This window comes from Eleutherodactylus coqui, chromosome 6, assembly GCF_035609145.1.
Source record: "Eleutherodactylus coqui strain aEleCoq1 chromosome 6, aEleCoq1.hap1, whole genome shotgun sequence".
Taxonomy (NCBI): Eukaryota; Metazoa; Chordata; class Amphibia; order Anura; family Eleutherodactylidae; genus Eleutherodactylus; species Eleutherodactylus coqui.
In genome coordinates, this window is record NC_089842.1 from 8,490,103 (window position 1) to 8,508,286 (window position 18,184).

General features: G+C 48.6%; 1 protein-coding gene across 2 annotated transcripts in view; it reads left to right on the forward strand.

Moving 5' to 3' along the window:
• Positions 1–3,549: 3,549 nt before the first annotated feature.
• Positions 3,550–18,184, forward strand: part of PHLDB1 (pleckstrin homology like domain family B member 1) — a 157,218-nt gene continuing 142,583 nt past the window's right edge. Inside the window, exon 1 of one of the 2 annotated variants that reach the window (XM_066606144.1) lies at positions 3,550–3,682. The gene's annotated coding sequence lies outside the window, so the exon portion shown is untranslated. Of the gene's footprint in view, positions 3,683–6,163; positions 6,225–18,184 lie in introns of those variants that run through there. The other variant, XM_066606148.1, reaches the window with a different exon arrangement.

Here is an 18,184-nt window from a genome sequence, read left to right on the forward strand (position 1 = left end):
CCAAGTGTTATAGAACTACTGAATGCCGCTTTACTGGATACATACAAGAGAGCTTTATCAGCTGCCGAAGACTCCAATCCACAGTGGAAACGTGTTATGCTTGACTGCGCTATTTTTATGTTTGGCTTAAAGTATATTTTGTACAATCCCTCGGATAAATCCTTTGGGCATGAGGTCTTGAAGGAGCACTATACTTGATTGCCAATTTTGCTAGTATGGCACAGGTTGATGCCTCCAGCCTGTGCCAGTCACCACCCTAATACCTGCACCATGTAGTTTTGCTAGTATCGCAATGTTGGAGGTACATCCAATCTCTTGCCCGGACATGTCAGCTGCACCTCAAGAACATCACAAGAATCCGCTCTTTTCTCACTGTGGACACGCTAAAAACGCTCACTGCTGCCCTCATCCACTCCCGCCTCGATTATTCCAACTCGTTGCTGATCGGCCTCCCCTGCACCAGACTCTACCCTCTCCAATCCATCCTGAATGCGGCAGCCAGGCTCATCTTCCTGTCCAGCCGCTACTCGGACGCCTCTGCCCTGTGCCGGTCACTGCACTGGCTGCCCGTCAAATACAGAATTCAATTTAAACGTACTACCTTCATCCATAAATCTCTCCACAGCGCCCTACACTGCATCACTCATCTCAATCCATCACCCAGCCCTCCGCTCCGCTAATGAAACCAGACTGAGCTCCCCTCTAATTCGAACTTCTCATTCCCGCCTCCAAGACTTCTCCAGAGCAGCACCGGTCCTCTGGAACGCACTACCAAAGGCTACCCGAGCAATCCAGGACTCGCAGAACTTCAGGCGTTCTCTAAAAACGCACCTCTTCAGGGAGGCATACCGCATTCCCTAAACAAACCCCTCTGTATGCCACCTGATAACATGCTCCCTGACCTACTGACTGCAATCCCTGCTAGCCATCATAAACCGCTCCTGCAGTCATAATGATACTGCTGTCACAAGGCCAAATGTCTGACCATTGTCTGGGTATAGCATCCCTCACTCTCCCCCTCGCCATACCGGGCACATCTCCAGCCCCTTTACCTTCTGTATCACCCAATTACTTGTAGTATGTAAGCTCGTTGGAGCAGGACCCTCACCCCTACCATCACTGTAGATGGTGGAGACATCTTTGCAGTGACTGGCACAGGGTGGAGGCATCTTTGCAATGACTGGCAGGGGCTGGAGGCATCTTTGCAGTGACTGGCACAGGGTGGACGCATCTTTGCAGTGACTGGCACAGGGTAGAGGCATCTTTGCAATGACTGGCAGGGGCTGAAGACTTCGGTGCAGTGTCTGGCACGGGATGCAGGTATCGGCATAGTGACTGGCACATGGTGGAGACATCAATATAGTGACTGGCACAGGGTGGAGGCATCGGTGTAGTGACTGGTACAGGGTGGAGGTATCGGCCTGGTGACTGGCACATAGTGGAGGCATCGATATAGTGACTGGCACAGGGTGGAGGCATCGGTGTAGTGACTGCCACAGGGTGGAGACATCTTTGCAGTGACTGGCACAGGGTGGAGGCATCTTTGCAATGACTGGCAGGGGCTGTAGGCTTTGGTGCAGTGACTGGCACAGGGTGGAGGCATCGTTGCAGTGACTGGCACAGGGTGGAGGCATCTTTGCAGTGACTGGCACAGGGTGGAGATATCGGTGTGGTTACGGGCACAGGGTGGAGGTATCGGTGTAGTGACGGGCACAGGGTGAAGGTATCGGTGTAGTGACTGGCACAGGGTGGAGGCATTGGTGTAGTGACTGCCACAGGGTGGAGACATCTTTGCAGTGACTGCCACAGGGTGGAGATATTGGTGTGGTTACGGGCACAGGGTGGAGGTATCAGCGTAGGGACTGGCACATAGTGGAGGCATCGATATAGTGACTGGCACAGGGTGGAGGCATCGGTGTAGTGATTGCCACAGGGTGGAGACATCTTTGAAGTGACTGGCACAGGGTGGAGGTATCTTTGCAACGACTGGCGGGGGCTGGAGGCTTTGGTGCAGTGACTGGCACAGGGTGGAGGCATCTTTGCAGTGACTGGCAGTGGCTGGAGGCTTTGGTGCAGTAACTGGCACAGGGTGGAGGCATCTTTGCAGTGACTGGCACAGGGTGGAGGCATCTTTGCAATGACTGGCAGTGGCTGGAGACTTCGGTGCAGTGACTGGCACGGGGTGGAGTCATCAGTGTAGTGACTGGCACAGGGTATAGGCATTGGTAAAGTGACTGGCACAGGGTGGAGGTATCGGCGTAGTGACTGGCACATGGTGGAGGCATCGGTATAGTGACTGGCACAGGGTGGAGGCATCAGTGTAGTGACTGGCACAGTGTGGAGACATCTTTGCAGTGACTGGCACAGGGTGGAGGCATCGGTATAGTGACTGGCACAGGGTGGAGGCATCGGTGTTGTGACTGGCACAAGGTGGAGGCATCGGTATAGTGACTGGCACAGGGTGGGAGACATCTTTGCAGTGACTGGGACAGGGTGGAGGCATTGGTAAAGTGACTGGCACAGGGTGGAGGCATTGGTAAAGTGACTGGCACAGAGTGGAGGTATCGGCGTAGTGACTGGCACAGAGTGGAGGTATCGGCGTAGTGACTGGCACAGGGTGGAGGCATCGGTATAGTGACTGGCACAGGGTGGAGGCATCGGTATAGTGACTGGCACATGGTGGAGGCATCGGTATAGTGACTGGCACAGGGTGGAGGCATCGGTAAGTGACTGGCACATGGTGGAGGCATCGGTATAGTGACTGGCACAAGGTGGAGGCATCAGTATAGTGTCTGGCACAGGGTGAAGGCATCGGTAAGTGACTGGCACAAGGTGGAGGCATCAGTATAGTGTCTGGCACAGGGTGGAGGCATCAGTATAGTGACTGGCACGGGGTGGAGGTATCGGCGTAGTGACTAGCACATGGTGGAAGCATCAGATGAGTCTGGCTGTTGCATTCAGTATGGATTGGAGAGCGGAGAGTTTAGGGAGGTGAAGAGCGATCAGTGGGGAGTTACAGTAGTCGGGATGGGATGGATCAGGACAACAATAAGTATTTTTGCTGTTTCCACAGGGATGAAAGGGCGGATTCTGGAGATGTTTTTGAGGTGCCGGTGACATGAGGCGCACAAGACTGAATAAAGGCAGCGAAGGAAAGATGGGCGTCACGTATGACCCAAGACCGCGCCTGTGCGGCCGAGGAGCTGTGGCTCCATCATCCAGGACTCCGTGTGCACACGGCCTGAGGCTCATATATGGAAGCACATACAATAACATTTCAATAATACTTGTCTCTTCGTGACCAGCTTCAGGACGGCCGGACCCACTTCTGTTCCTCCATGGAAGTTCTGTTCCCCAAGTAGCGACCATTATAACCCGACGTAACATTTCAGTTCTGAGCCTGGATTTTCCATCCTACAAACAGGAAGGACAGCGAATATTTCTGTTCTGACTCCAGAATAAGCTGCTCCTTGTTCTTGGACGGTGCAGGGATGAGGGCGGCCTCACGGGCTCCCAGCCTGTTATTGGTAAAGCGAGCGCAGCCAGCTGTAGGAGGGACGAGCCCTTCATCCCAGATGGGACAGTGAGCCTTCTGTCTGCTCACAGCTGCCTGCATCCCACACTGCATTCTGTGTAGACGTGGTACAGGGAGGGAGAGCGCAGACTGCATGGATGCATTAAGGTAAGGGGTCTAACGCTGCATGTGTGGGGGGCACTCACTATATGGGCATGGTACCTCATGTAGGGTCGATGAGCGATGAGGTCGCTCGCTGCTTTGCAAGTTCTGTTTCCACTACTAAGTCATGGAGAATGTTTTTCCTTCAGTCTTCATTATGTAACATGTATATATATAATATATTAGAATATGTAGTAGTTTCCAAACTTACACGGAGGCCAGTGGTGCTGTCCCTTTAAGGCTTATAGGTTCTGTCTGCTAGAGGTACCTGCCCCGCTTATTCCCCGATGTGGGGGGTGTGTATATAGGGACACGATGCTGCTCCATGTGACTGATGAAACCAGAGCTGTACGTTGCCTTTTGTCATGTTTTCGGTTATGACTTTCCGTTCCTTTGTACTTTGTGCCACGTTTGCTCCGCTTCCCCCTCCCGAATTCCTGCTTAACTTTTCTTCCTGCAAAGTTGTCTGTCATTAATCAATCAAGTTGGTTAATATATAGTAAATCTACCAGCAAACAACTGCAGTATAGCGAAGGGCCAGCTAACCTGGCGCAATTACATGCTTTTATATCATTCCCAAGTTTATAAGAGCAGCGATTTATCCAGAAGGCATCGGACGAAAATCTCTGAAACTTCCCGTTATCGTCGAGTTCTTATTGTTATCACTGTTACTAAAGTATCGCAGGCTAAGAACAAAATCTTATCCGCTCGGCTCTTTGGGATCTCGAGAGATTCTTCTTTCCGGCTTCCTTCTGTCTCAGCACATTAAGCAGTTTGTCTTCATCCTTTTTGACAATGGAAGGTAGCCAGAAAAAGATCTCTGAAGGACAAAGCCTGGGTAAATAAGACGCTTCACTTTGAGGTCCGCACATGCTGTGCCAGCCTTAGGTTTGATAGCATCCTGTGCGGAATTTTATTTTTGCGCCCCGTCATAAGAAAAAAGTGATCTATATTGCCCTGATAAGCAGTCTGCCTGTGTTCTACAGCAACATAGCAGCATACCCACATTCAGAGAATGAATACAGTACCAGAACCCAGTTTATACTATAACTACAGCACCAGAACCATACACAGTCCATAAATACAGCACCAGAACCAAGCACAGTCCATAAATACAGCACCAGAACCAAGCACAGTCCATAAATACAGCACCAGAACCAAGCTTGTAACATATATACGGAATCACTAACAAGATCATTATATAACTACAGCACCACGGCCAAGCTCATAACATTAAAAGAGTGCCAGAACCGTGCTCATAGCATATGCAAAGCACCAGGACCAAGCTGAGTACACAAATACAGCCCCAGAACCAAGCTTGGCACATAAATGGAGCACTAGAACCAAATTCAACACAAAAAAAACACCAGAACCAAGCTCAGTGGATAAATACAGCACCAGAACAAAACTCATAACATAAATAAAGCACTAGAATGAAGCTCATAACATAAATACAGCACCAAGACCAAGCTCAGCACATAGTTATAGCCACAGAACCAAGCTCAGTAAGTAGACCCAATACTAGAACCAAATTCATAACATAAATACGGTAGCAGAGTTAAGCGATTGTGTTGGGGGGGGGGGGGCCGGTGGGCTGACAGTGGTGCCTCAGAACTCCAGAGGGGAGGAGACAGTGCCAAGAGGAGGATGCCTCATGCAGCTCCACAAAACACTGTTGCATGGAGCAAGAAGATCATCTGGTTAGACAGACCTAGGGGACGATTGCGTCCAGTCCCCCCCCCTGTGAGACCGCATGGGTCGCATGCAGCTAAGGCTGGCCATGCACATCTTCTGGAAGTGCTGCAGATGGTTTGTGTGGATTTGCATATGTAAATGTTGCAGTGAATTACCATATCAGGCGTGTAGAGGAAATCTTAACCAATCTCATCCACACTCTGCAGAGCATTTCATACATAATTGAGCTATAGTGTGGAATGTTAGAAATCTGCAGCAGATCACACAGTCATACATTGGGGTGAAATATGAAACTCTGGTCGGTTGCACATCTCCCCATGTAAACAGGAGGTGTGCCGCCCTGTATGGGGACAATCGTTCACCCGCAGACTACCAATCGTCTGCCAGTGTGAACCAGCTGACGTGTTATCATGTTGATTGGTGCGTGTTCAGATTAGCAGCGGATCAGCAGATGTATAACGGTCCTTCACATGGAGATTTGTGATGAGATCCGCCGCTGGACGTTCATTCCGTGTGCGGATCCGGCCGTAGTGACATCAGCTGGTCTTCAGCTCCTGCTGACCGTGCGAATAGCGTTTCTCCAGAACATCCCGCCTTCTGTAGTATATTCTGTATATTGGCGTCTGAGGCTTTCGCCATGGAATCTATTCTTGCTCTCCCCAGATCTGAGCCGAGTCTCGCAGACGGGTGGAGCCACAATGATGACTTCTTGTTGCATTTTTTCCACTTGAGTTATTTCTCCTTGTGTTTCCCTCCTACACATGAAGGCAGAGCTGCCGAATACAGTAGCAAGAAACTAAGTGAACCCTTTGGAATGATAGAATAGAAGACCAACACAACAGCTGTCTGCGAGGTTAGTTACATTGTGTTTACTAATACTTGGGACTTGGATACAATCAGATCACAATTTACTAGTAATCATTGCAGAAACCCAGGACATTCCCAGGGGTTCACTTACTTTTTCTTACAAGTGTGTGTTAGCTCTGTGTATATAAAGATCAGTATCATTTGGATCAGAAGGAATATGGCAACTTGGAAGCTTACCAACCAACAAGCAATAGAAATGGTTTGCTGATTAGAGAAGCTGATGGTGCCAACTTTATCACATGTGCCAGGAGGGCGGATGGGGATCCGACGTGCCTCACACGGTTTGGCTTCGGGCTCTCTGAGACGGCAACACCTGAGGAGCCACGATTTTCACACTTAAAGGGGTTGTAGCACAATTAAAGTCACCCCTAACCACAGGATCTGGGACAGCTTGCTGATTGGTGGGGGTCTTACCACGGAGACCCCCATCGAGCTTCAGAACGGGACTCCCGTGTCCCGCTCTCCTGTCGCTTCTTCCCCCGCAGTGACGTCACTCTGAATGGAGCGTTGGCTACACATTCAGGGTCAGAGCTCCATTCATTTCAGTGGGGCTGATGGAATTACCTGAGTGGATGCCGCTTGGGTATCTTGGAGGAGCCATTGAAAGTGAAGGGAGCGTTGGTGCGCATGCGTGAGAGTCTCCTCCTCATTGCAAGGGGTGCAGTTACCCTGCTATAAGGAGGATGACCCCTGTTCTTGAGATTGTCGGGGGTCCCAGCAGCAGCGATCAGCAAGTTATCTCAGATCCTGTGGTTAGGGGATAACTTGAAATTCTGGTACGACCCCTTTAAGCCCTCCAATTGGGTTACTGGCTTTGCTCCGGGGTCTCCAAGCCATAGCGCACACAGAGAGTTGTGGCTGTTGATGCTGCATAGGGACGAGATGCGGTAGATGAAGGTCTGAAGCTGGGGAAACCAGCTGAAATTGGGGCTGGCAGCACAGGTTGTCCAAGGTCAGGGTAGTCGAAAACACAGAGCTGAGTTCAGGGAGTACAGAAGTCAGAATGACAGGCATGGGTCAGAATCAGGGATACACACAACTGGGGCTTTGTCACAATGGCGGGAGATCAATTGCTTAGGTATAGGGGGGAAGATGCCTAATGTAGCAAATGAGGGCTGGTGATGGGATTAGGGACCATGCGCTGGCCCTTTAAGAGAAGAGGTAAGAGTGTACGAGAACCCTACAGGCAGAGACCTGGAAGCGAGCGAAGGCAGAGGAGTCTTGTGCACTATGTGATAGGCGGCTCCAACCACAACCCCAGAAGCAGATGACCAGTGGCAACGCACCGTTACAATGTGTCTGTTACATCTACTGCAACGCTATAGGATGCGCAGCTTATCAGAGCTATTAACCTTTTAAATGCCGCCGTCAATTCTGACAGCAGCATTTAAATTATCCCGGCCAATATTCCAGGGACCCGTACGCCCCCCATAACGCGATGAGAACGTTGGTTGCCATGCAGGTGTCATGGCAGCTGAGGGCCTTCTGAAAGGCCCCAGGACTGTCATAGTAGAATGCCCATAGACCCATGCCCTTGGGGTGGCTTGATAGAATGCTGTCCGATTGCAGTATGATGTAATGTTATGGCGTTTCATCATACTGCAGGAGTATGAAGAGCAAAGTAAAAATAAGTTTAAAAAAGTTTTACTAATTATTAAAAAAAGTAAATAATAATAAAAGTTTAACCCCCCCCCATAATAAAAGAATCTAAATAATAAAACAAAAATACATATTTGGTATCGCTGCGTCCGTAAAAGTCCGATCTATCAAAGTAACACATTAATTACCCCACACGGTGAACACCGTCCCAAAAAAAGAATGCCAGAATTGTGCTTTTTCGGTCACCGCGTCTGCAGGAAAAAATAATTTAAATTTTAAAAAGTTAAAGATCTTTGAAAAAAAAATACAAGCAGTGTGTCGATGGCCCATAAGGCTGCCGCACAGTGTTACCTGCAGCCCAGGCAGGATGGCCGCCCTTACAGTCGTGTACAGACAACAGAATAAAAAAATATAAAATCAGAAAATAAAAACAATACAGAATGGAAAATGTTTTATTTTGTGGTTTTAATCAGTGAACTCTAATGTAGGCGATACCTTCCCTTTAAGTAATGAGGTACCACGGAGCCGCAGAGAAGCACTTTAGCTTGGTGATTGCAGAGTGTTGTGGTTATGAGGTGTCATGGAGGCGGCTCAGGAAGTACGAGGTGCAGCGATCCGCCTGTAACACTGCAGTGAAGTGATGCCGTCCCCGCACCGCACTTCTGCAGCAGATCTCGATGACCTAGGAACATTCCATCTACACCGTATAGGAAAGGTTGGGCTGCGTTCTCGCTGTCTTGATACAAAGCGGCCAACATCTTTTTACCAGGTGTTCCTCGTTGCTGCATCATCCATCTAAGAGCAAAACTCCCACTGCACCCTGTGGTCAACTGCAGCTCCGATCATCCCCGAAGTCAGATGTGCGCGGCGGTCCAGATGGCTCCTCCCATTTCTCACACTGCCATGTAAAGGACTGGAATTCAGATGACCCAGTAGGGAGTTGCTGGGCCCTGAACGGCAGAGGGGTCTGTTACCCGTAACCTAGATGACAAAGCTTATTATTCAGGATGTCTAGACTCAGATTGAGGACGCCGGTTTCATGATGATGACATATTTGTTCTCTACAAGAAGGGCCGTTCTTCCAGATGACATATTTTTTATGTCATTATAGGTGTTTTCATCAATTTACTGTACCTAGTGTGGCAATCTGGGGGTACTCACTATTAGGGTCGCCATCTTTGCCTGTCAGCAGGAATGGGCACCACATCCATAAAGGCTCAGGAGACTCGGATCACTTGCAATTCTGGCACCTGCCATCATTTATTTTATATACTGCAGTTATTTGTGAAACATATCACGACTCAGGGTTCACAACCCACAGGGTCTCCGTCACTATTCCCCAGCTTGGGCATCTAGAGGGAGTCCTTCCCTGCCAGACTTTGTGACGGGCTCAGACTGGTCCACACGAACCTCAGGCTCCAAGTGCCTGAAGGCTGTTGCTACAGCCTCTCATTCTGCTTGGAATCCAACTTCTCGCCTGAGTATGGCAGGAACTGATACTTTTATCTTACTTCCTGCCACATCCACAGGCGTTTTCTCTCCCCTCTAGTACCCGAATTCCTGTCTACAGACCCCTACAGGCCATTCTGTGTACTGTCCATCTACACTAAATATACATAGAAGTAGGTCAGCGACTTCTTAAGCAGAAGGCAATAAGGAATTTCTAGGGGCCTCCTCTCCTTCTAACTTGCTGTCTGCTGTCATGTGAAATCTGTCTCTAGTAAAAGAGACCCCACACAAGATTACAGGAAGTGAGGGGGACTTTGCTTCCTGCTATGTTATGCTACCCATAAACACCTATGCAAAGTAGAAGGAGGAGGAAGGAGCTGCTGGAAGGATATAGAAGCATGAAGACTCAGAGAGATGTTGCTGCAGCTTCTAGTAAGTGTTTTATTCATCTTAGTATAGAATTCACATCTGCACTGCTCAGTACTGCTGTATAATGCCCTCCATGCTGTTGCTGCTGCTTTCTCTGTGTATAAGAGATATATACAGGAGTTCCTCTTCTCCGTGTAAGGAGTCATTATAGCAGCAGTCTACACTCACCAGCTCAGAGCTAGAAAAGAAAGCCCGCTCTCCTATGTATGTAGTGTATGGAGACATCATAGCAGTAGTCTACCCCCACCAGTTCAGGGATAGAGAAGAGATCCTCCTCCTCTATGTGTACAGTGTATGGAGATATTATAGCAGCAGTCTACACCCACCAGCTCAGGGATAGAGAAGAGATCTTGCTCTCCTATGTGTACAGTGTGTGGAGACATCATAGCAGCAGTCTACACCCAACACCTCAGAGAGAGAGAAGAGATCCTGCTCTCCTATGTGTACAGTGTATGGAGACATCATACCAGCAGTCTACACCCACCAGCTCAGAGACAGAGAAGAGATCCTGTTCTCCTATGTGTCCAGTGTATAGAGACATCATAGCAGCAGTCTACACCCACCAGCTCAGAGAGAGAAGAGATCCTGCTCCCCTATGTGGGCTGTGTATGGAGACATCATAGCAGCAGTCTACACCCACCAGCTCAGAGATAGAGAAGAGATCCTGCTCTCCTATGTGTGCTGTGTATGGAGACATCATAGCAGCAGTCTACATCCACCAGCTCAGAGATAGAGAAGAGATCCTGCTCTCCTATGTGTACAGTGTATGGAGACATCATAGCAGCAGTCTACACCCCCAGCTTAAAGACAGAGAAGAGATCCTGCTCTCCTATGTGTGTCCCAACTCCAGTCCTCGAGGCACCCCAACAGATCATGTTTTCTGGATTTCCTCAGTATTGCACAGGTGATGTAGTTATTGTCAGAGCTTCAGACATTGCCACAGGTGTTCTTACTAGAGAAGATCCTGAAAACATGACCTGCTGGGTTGCCTTGAGGACTGGAGTTGGGAAACACTGGTATAGAGATATCATAGCAGCAGTCTACACCCACCAGCTCAGAGATAGAGAAGAGATCCTGCTCTCCTATGTATGTAGTGTATGGAGATATCATAGCAGCAGTCTATACCCACTAGCCTAGTGACAGAGAAGAGATCCTGCTCTCCTATGTGTGCAGTGTATGAAGACATCATAGCAGCAGTCTACACCCACCGGCTCAGAGATAGAGAAGAGATCCTGCTCTCCTATGTGTAGAGTGTATGAAGACATCATAGCAGCAGTCTACACCCACCAGCTCAGGGATAGAGAAGAGATCCTGCTCTCCTATGTGTACAGTGTATGGATACATCATAGCAGTAGTCTACACCCACCAGCTTAGAGATAGAGAAGAGATCCTGCTCTCCTATGTGTAGTGTATGGAGACATCATAGCAGCGGTCTACACCCACCAGCTCAGAGATAGAGAAGAGATCCTGCTCTCCTATGTGTGCAGTGTATGGAGACATCATAGCAGTAGTCTACACCCACCAGCTTAGAGATAGAGAAGAGATCCTGCTCTCCTATGTGTAGTGTATGGAGACATCATAGCAGCAGTCTATACCCACCAGCTCAGAGATAGAGAAGAGATCCGTCTCTGCTATGTGTGCAGTGTATGGAGACATCATAGCAGCAGTCTACACCCACCAGCTCAGAGATAGAGAAGAGATCCTGCTCTCCTATGTGTACAGTGTATGGAGACATCATAGCAGCAGTCTACACCCACCAGCTCAGAGATGGAGAAGAGCTCCTGCTCTCCTATGTGTACAGTGTATGGAGGCATCATAGCAGCAGTCTACACCCACCAGCTCAGAGAGAGAAGAAGAGATCCTGCTCTCCTATGTGTAGTGTATGGAGACCTCATAGCAGCAGTCTACACCCACCAGCTCAGAGATAGAGAAGAGATCAGTCTCTGCTATGTGTGCTGTGTATGGAGACATCATAGCAGCAGTCTACACGCACCAGCTCAGAAATAGAAAAGAGATCCTGCTCTCCTATGTGTCCAGTGTATAGAGACATCGTAGCAGCAGTCTACACCCACCAGCTCAGAGAGAGAAGAGATCCTGCTCCCCTATGTGTGCTGTGTATGGAGACATCATAGCAGCAGTCTAACCCACCAGCTCAGAGATATAGAAGAAATCCTGCTCTCCTATGTGTACAATGTATGGAGACATCATAGCAGCAGTCTACACCCACCAGCTCAGAGATAGAGAAGTGATCCTGCTCTCCTATGTGTGCAGTGTATGGAGACATCATACCAGCAGTCTACACCCACCAGCTCAGAGACAGAGAAGAGATCCTGTTCTCCTATGTGTCCAGTGTATAGAGACATCATAGCAGCAGTCTACACCCACCAGCTCAGAGAGAGAAGAGATCCTGCTCCCCTATGTGGGCTGTGTATGGAGACATCATAGCAGCAGTCTACACCCACCAGCTCAGAGATAGAGAAGAGATCCTGCTCTCCTATGTGTGCTGTGTATGGAGACATCATAGCAGCAGTCTACATCCACCAGCTCAGAGATAGAGAAGAGATCCTGCTCTCCTATGTGTACAGTGTATGGAGACATCATAGCAGCAGTCTACACCCCCAGCTTAAAGACAGAGAAGAGATCCTGCTCTCCTATGTGTGTCCCAACTCCAGTCCTCGAGGCACCCCAACAGATCATGTTTTCTGGATTTCCTCAGTATTGCACAGGTGATGTAGTTATTGTCAGAGCTTCAGACATTGCCACAGGTGTTCTTACTAGAGAAGATCCTGAAAACATGACCTGCTGGGTTGCCTTGAGGACTGGAGTTGGGAAACACTGGTATAGAGATATCATAGCAGCAGTCTACACCCACCAGCTCAGAGATAGAGAAGAGATCCTGCTCTCCTATGTGTACAGTGTATGGAGACATCATAGCAGCAGTCTACACCCCCAGCTTAAAGACAGAGAAGAGATCCTGCTCTCCTATGTGTGTCCCAACTCCAGTCCTCGAGGCACCCCAACAGATCATGTTTTCTGGATTTCCTCAGTATTGCACAGGTGATGTAGTTATTGTCAGAGCTTCAGACATTGCCACAGGTGTTCTTACTAGAGAAGATCCTGAAAACATGACCTGCTGGGTTGCCTTGAGGACTGGAGTTGGGAAACACTGGTATAGAGATATCATAGCAGCAGTCTACACCCACCAGCTCAGAGATAGAGAAGAGATCCTGCTCTCCTATGTATGTAGTGTATGGAGATATCATAGCAGCAGTCTATACCCACTAGCCTAGTGACAGAGAAGAGATCCTGCTCTCCTATGTGTGCAGTGTATGAAGACATCATAGCAGCAGTCTACACCCACCGGCTCAGAGATAGAGAAGAGATCCTGCTCTCCTATGTGTAGAGTGTATGAAGACATCATAGCAGCAGTCTACACCCACCAGCTCAGGGATAGAGAAGAGATCCTGCTCTCCTATGTGTACAGTGTATGGATACATCATAGCAGTAGTCTACACCCACCAGCTTAGAGATAGAGAAGAGATCCTGCTCTCCTATGTGTAGTGTATGGAGACATCATAGCAGCGGTCTACACCCACCAGCTCAGAGATAGAGAAGAGATCCTGCTCTCCTATGTGTGCAGTGTATGGAGACATCATAGCAGTAGTCTACACCCACCAGCTTAGAGATAGAGAAGAGATCCTGCTCTCCTATGTGTAGTGTATGGAGACATCATAGCAGCAGTCTATACCCACCAGCTCAGAGATAGAGAAGAGATCCGTCTCTGCTATGTGTGCAGTGTATGGAGACATCATAGCAGCAGTCTACACCCACCAGCTCAGAGATAGAGAAGAGATCCTGCTCTCCTATGTGTACAGTGTATGGAGACATCATAGCAGCAGTCTACACCCACCAGCTCAGAGATGGAGAAGAGCTCCTGCTCTCCTATGTGTACAGTGTATGGAGGCATCATAGCAGCAGTCTACACCCACCAGCTCAGAGAGAGAAGAAGAGATCCTGCTCTCCTATGTGTAGTGTATGGAGACCTCATAGCAGCAGTCTACACCCACCAGCTCAGAGATAGAGAAGAGATCAGTCTCTGCTATGTGTGCTGTGTATGGAGACATCATAGCAGCAGTCTACACGCACCAGCTCAGAAATAGAGAAGAGATCCTGCTCTCCTATGTGTCCAGTGTATAGAGACATCGTAGCAGCAGTCTACACCCACCAGCTCAGAGAGAGAAGAGATCCTGCTCCCCTATGTGTGCTGTGTATGGAGACATCATAGCAGCAGTCTAAGCCACCAGCTCAGAGATATAGAAGAAATCCTGCTCTCCTATGTGTACAATGTATGGAGACATCATAGCAGCAGTCTACACCCACCAGCTCAGAGATAGAGAAGTGATCCTGCTCTCCTATGTGTGCAGTGTATGGAGACATCATACCAGCAGTCTACACCCACCAGCTCAGAGACAGAGAAGAGATCCTGTTCTCCTATGTGTCCAGTGTATAGAGACATCATAGCAGCAGTCTACACCCACCAGCTCAGAGAGAGAAGAGATCCTGCTCCCCTATGTGGGCTGTGTATGGAGACATCATAGCAGCAGTCTACACCCACCAGCTCAGAGATAGAGAAGAGATCCTGCTCTCCTATGTGTGCTGTGTATGGAGACATCATAGCAGCAGTCTACATCCACCAGCTCAGAGATAGAGAAGAGATCCTGCTCTCCTATGTGTACAGTGTATGGAGACATCATAGCAGCAGTCTACACCCCCAGCTTAAAGACAGAGAAGAGATCCTGCTCTCCTATGTGTGTCCCAACTCCAGTCCTCGAGGCACCCCAACAGATCATGTTTTCTGGATTTCCTCAGTATTGCACAGGTGATGTAGTTATTGTCAGAGCTTCAGACATTGCCACAGGTGTTCTTACTAGAGAAGATCCTGAAAACATGACCTGCTGGGTTGCCTTGAGGACTGGAGTTGGGAAACACTGGTATAGAGATATCATAGCAGCAGTCTACACCCACCAGCTCAGAGATAGAGAAGAGATCCTGCTCTCCTATGTGTACAGTGTATGGAGACATCATAGCAGCAGTCTACACCCCCAGCTTAAAGACAGAGAAGAGATCCTGCTCTCCTATGTGTGTCCCAACTCCAGTCCTCGAGGCACCCCAACAGATCATGTTTTCTGGATTTCCTCAGTATTGCACAGGTGATGTAGTTATTGTCAGAGCTTCAGACATTGCCACAGGTGTTCTTACTAGAGAAGATCCTGAAAACATGACCTGCTGGGTTGCCTTGAGGACTGGAGTTGGGAAACACTGGTATAGAGATATCATAGCAGCAGTCTACACCCACCAGCTCAGAGATAGAGAAGAGATCCTGCTCTCCTATGTATGTAGTGTATGGAGATATCATAGCAGCAGTCTATACCCACTAGCCTAGTGACAGAGAAGAGATCCTGCTCTCCTATGTGTGCAGTGTATGAAGACATCATAGCAGCAGTCTACACCCACCGGCTCAGAGATAGAGAAGAGATCCTGCTCTCCTATGTGTAGAGTGTATGAAGACATCATAGCAGCAGTCTACACCCACCAGCTCAGGGATAGAGAAGAGATCCTGCTCTCCTATGTGTACAGTGTATGGATACATCATAGCAGTAGTCTACACCCACCAGCTTAGAGATAGAGAAGAGATCCTGCTCTCCTATGTGTAGTGTATGGAGACATCATAGCAGCGGTCTACACCCACCAGCTCAGAGATAGAGAAGAGATCCTGCTCTCCTATGTGTGCAGTGTATGGAGACATCATAGCAGTAGTCTACACCCACCAGCTTAGAGATAGAGAAGAGATCCTGCTCTCCTATGTGTAGTGTATGGAGACATCATAGCAGCAGTCTATACCCACCAGCTCAGAGATAGAGAAGAGATCCGTCTCTGCTATGTGTGCAGTGTATGGAGACATCATAGCAGCAGTCTACACCCACCAGCTCAGAGATAGAGAAGAGATCCTGCTCTCCTATGTGTACAGTGTATGGAGACATCATAGCAGCAGTCTACACCCACCAGCTCAGAGATGGAGAAGAGATCCTGCTCTCCTATGTGTACAGTGTATGGAGACATCATAGCAGCAGTCTACACCCACCAGCTCAGAGATAGAGAAGAGATCCTGCTCTCCTATGTGTACAGTGTATGGAGACATCATAGCAGCAGTCTACACCCACCAGCTCAGAGATACAGAAGAGATCCTGCTCTCCTATGTGTACAGTGTATGAAGACATCATAGCAGCAGTCTACACCCACCAGCTGAGAGAGAGAGAAGAGATCTTGCTCTCCTATGTATACAGTGTATGGTGACATCATAGCAGCAGTCTACACCCACCAGCTGAGAGAGAGAGAAGAGATCCTGCTCTCCTATGTATACAGTGTATGGAGACATCATAGCAGTAGTCTACACCCACCAGCTCAGAGATAGAGAGGAGATCCTGCTCTCCTATGTATACAGTGTATGGTGACATCATAGCAGCAGTCTACACCCACCAGCTTAGAGATAGAGAAGAGATCCTGCTCTCCCCTGTGTACAGTGTATGGTGACATCATAGCAGCAGTCTACACCCACCAGCTCAGAGATACAGAAGAGATCCTGCTCTCCTATGTGTACAGTGTATGAAGACATCATAGCAGCAGTCTACACCCACCAGCTCAGAGATAGAGAAGAGATCCTGCTCTCCTATGTATACAGTGTATGGTGACATCATAGCAGCAGTCTACACCCACCAGCTGAGAGAGAGAGAAGAGATCCTGCTCTCCTATGTATACAGTGTATGGTGACATCATAGCAGCAGTCTACACCCACCAGCTCAGAGATAGAGAGGAGATCCTGCTCTCCTATGTATACAGTGTATGGTGACATCATAGCAGCAGTCTACACCCACCAGCTTAGAGATAGAGAAGAGATCCTGCTCTCCCCTGTGTACAGTGTATGGTGACATCATAGCAGCAGTCTACACCCACCAGCTCAGAGATACAGAAGAGATCCTGCTCTCCTATGTGTACAGTGTATGAAGACATCATAGCAGCAGTCTACACCCACCAGCTCAGAGAGAGAGAAGAGATCTTGCTCTCCTATGTATACAGTGTATGGTGACATCATAGCAGCAGTCTACACCCACCAGCTGAGAGAGAGAGAAGAGATCCTGCTCTCCTATGTATACAGTGTATGGAGACATCATAGCAGTAGTCTACACCCACCAGCTCAGAGATAGAGAGGAGATCCTGCTCTCCTATGTATACAGTGTATGGTGACATCATAGCAGCAGTCTACACCCACCAGCTTAGAGATAGAGAAGAGATCCTGCTCTCCCCTGTGTACAGTGTATGGTGACATCATAGCAGCAGTCTATACCCACCAGCTCAGAGATAGGAGAGCAGGATCTATTTCAGATGAGGTCTCACTGGAGCTCTCCGACTGTATGCAGGTTTTGGTCGTGTAAATACGTTGCATATTTAATGCGAACGAAACCCGCGCCTCTCTGCATAATTTGGCCCTTCCTGCAATTTTTTGTGCTTGTAAATATGCAGCATTATTACGCATGCAAAAACTATGCATAGGAGGGACCTTTGTTTAGTTGCGCTAATACGCAGTTTTCCTGTGTATTCGGGCTGCACCATTTACTTCTATGGTTTACTTTAGCACATAATACACACCAACATGTGCTGCATATTTTTTCATGCAACCGAAAGCCGCGTGAAAGAAAAGCATTATGTGCATGAACTCCCTGAAATCAACGGGCTCTGTTCACTACGTATTATGTGGTGTGAATATGGCCATGTGAACGAGCCGTGGAGTCCTTATACTAGCTTTCAATGGAATCTATCATCAAAGCGACATGGCACCTTCCTCCTCACTGCTTGTTGGACTCTTTGCTTTGTCCAGTTATAAACTATTGATGGCGTGTTCTTCGGGTAGCTCATAAACAGTAGATGGAGGCAGGTGACTCAGCAGGGACCCCCGTCCATCAGCTGTTTTCTGGGCCTCTGCATTCATTCACTGAGCTGTTTTCTGCAGGAAGCAGACAGCTCCTTTCCTGCTGCAGTGGCCAGACTTGGTATTACAGGCAAAGATCCCAATGAAGTGATTGGCCTGTAATAGGAAGCCTGAACCATTGCAATGGGAATGTCGTTCTCTGCATCAGAAGTTTACAATTTGACAGCCCCCTTAGGAGTACGGTCCCACGATGCAGTAACCCTTGCCGTCCAGCGGCAGCCAGTAGTTGCTGATTTTGCAGATAATACTGCCCACCTATGTGCAAAATCCTCTTGCCATTGACCACTGCCGGTGCCCGAGGTTTCAGCGGCATGTGCTTACTTCATCATGTAATAGGTAAACAGACCGGAGGACTCCGGCCTTCTGCCCGTTCATCGAATTCCATAGTGGTGTAACTAATTACAAAGTACAATCCTAACATATAG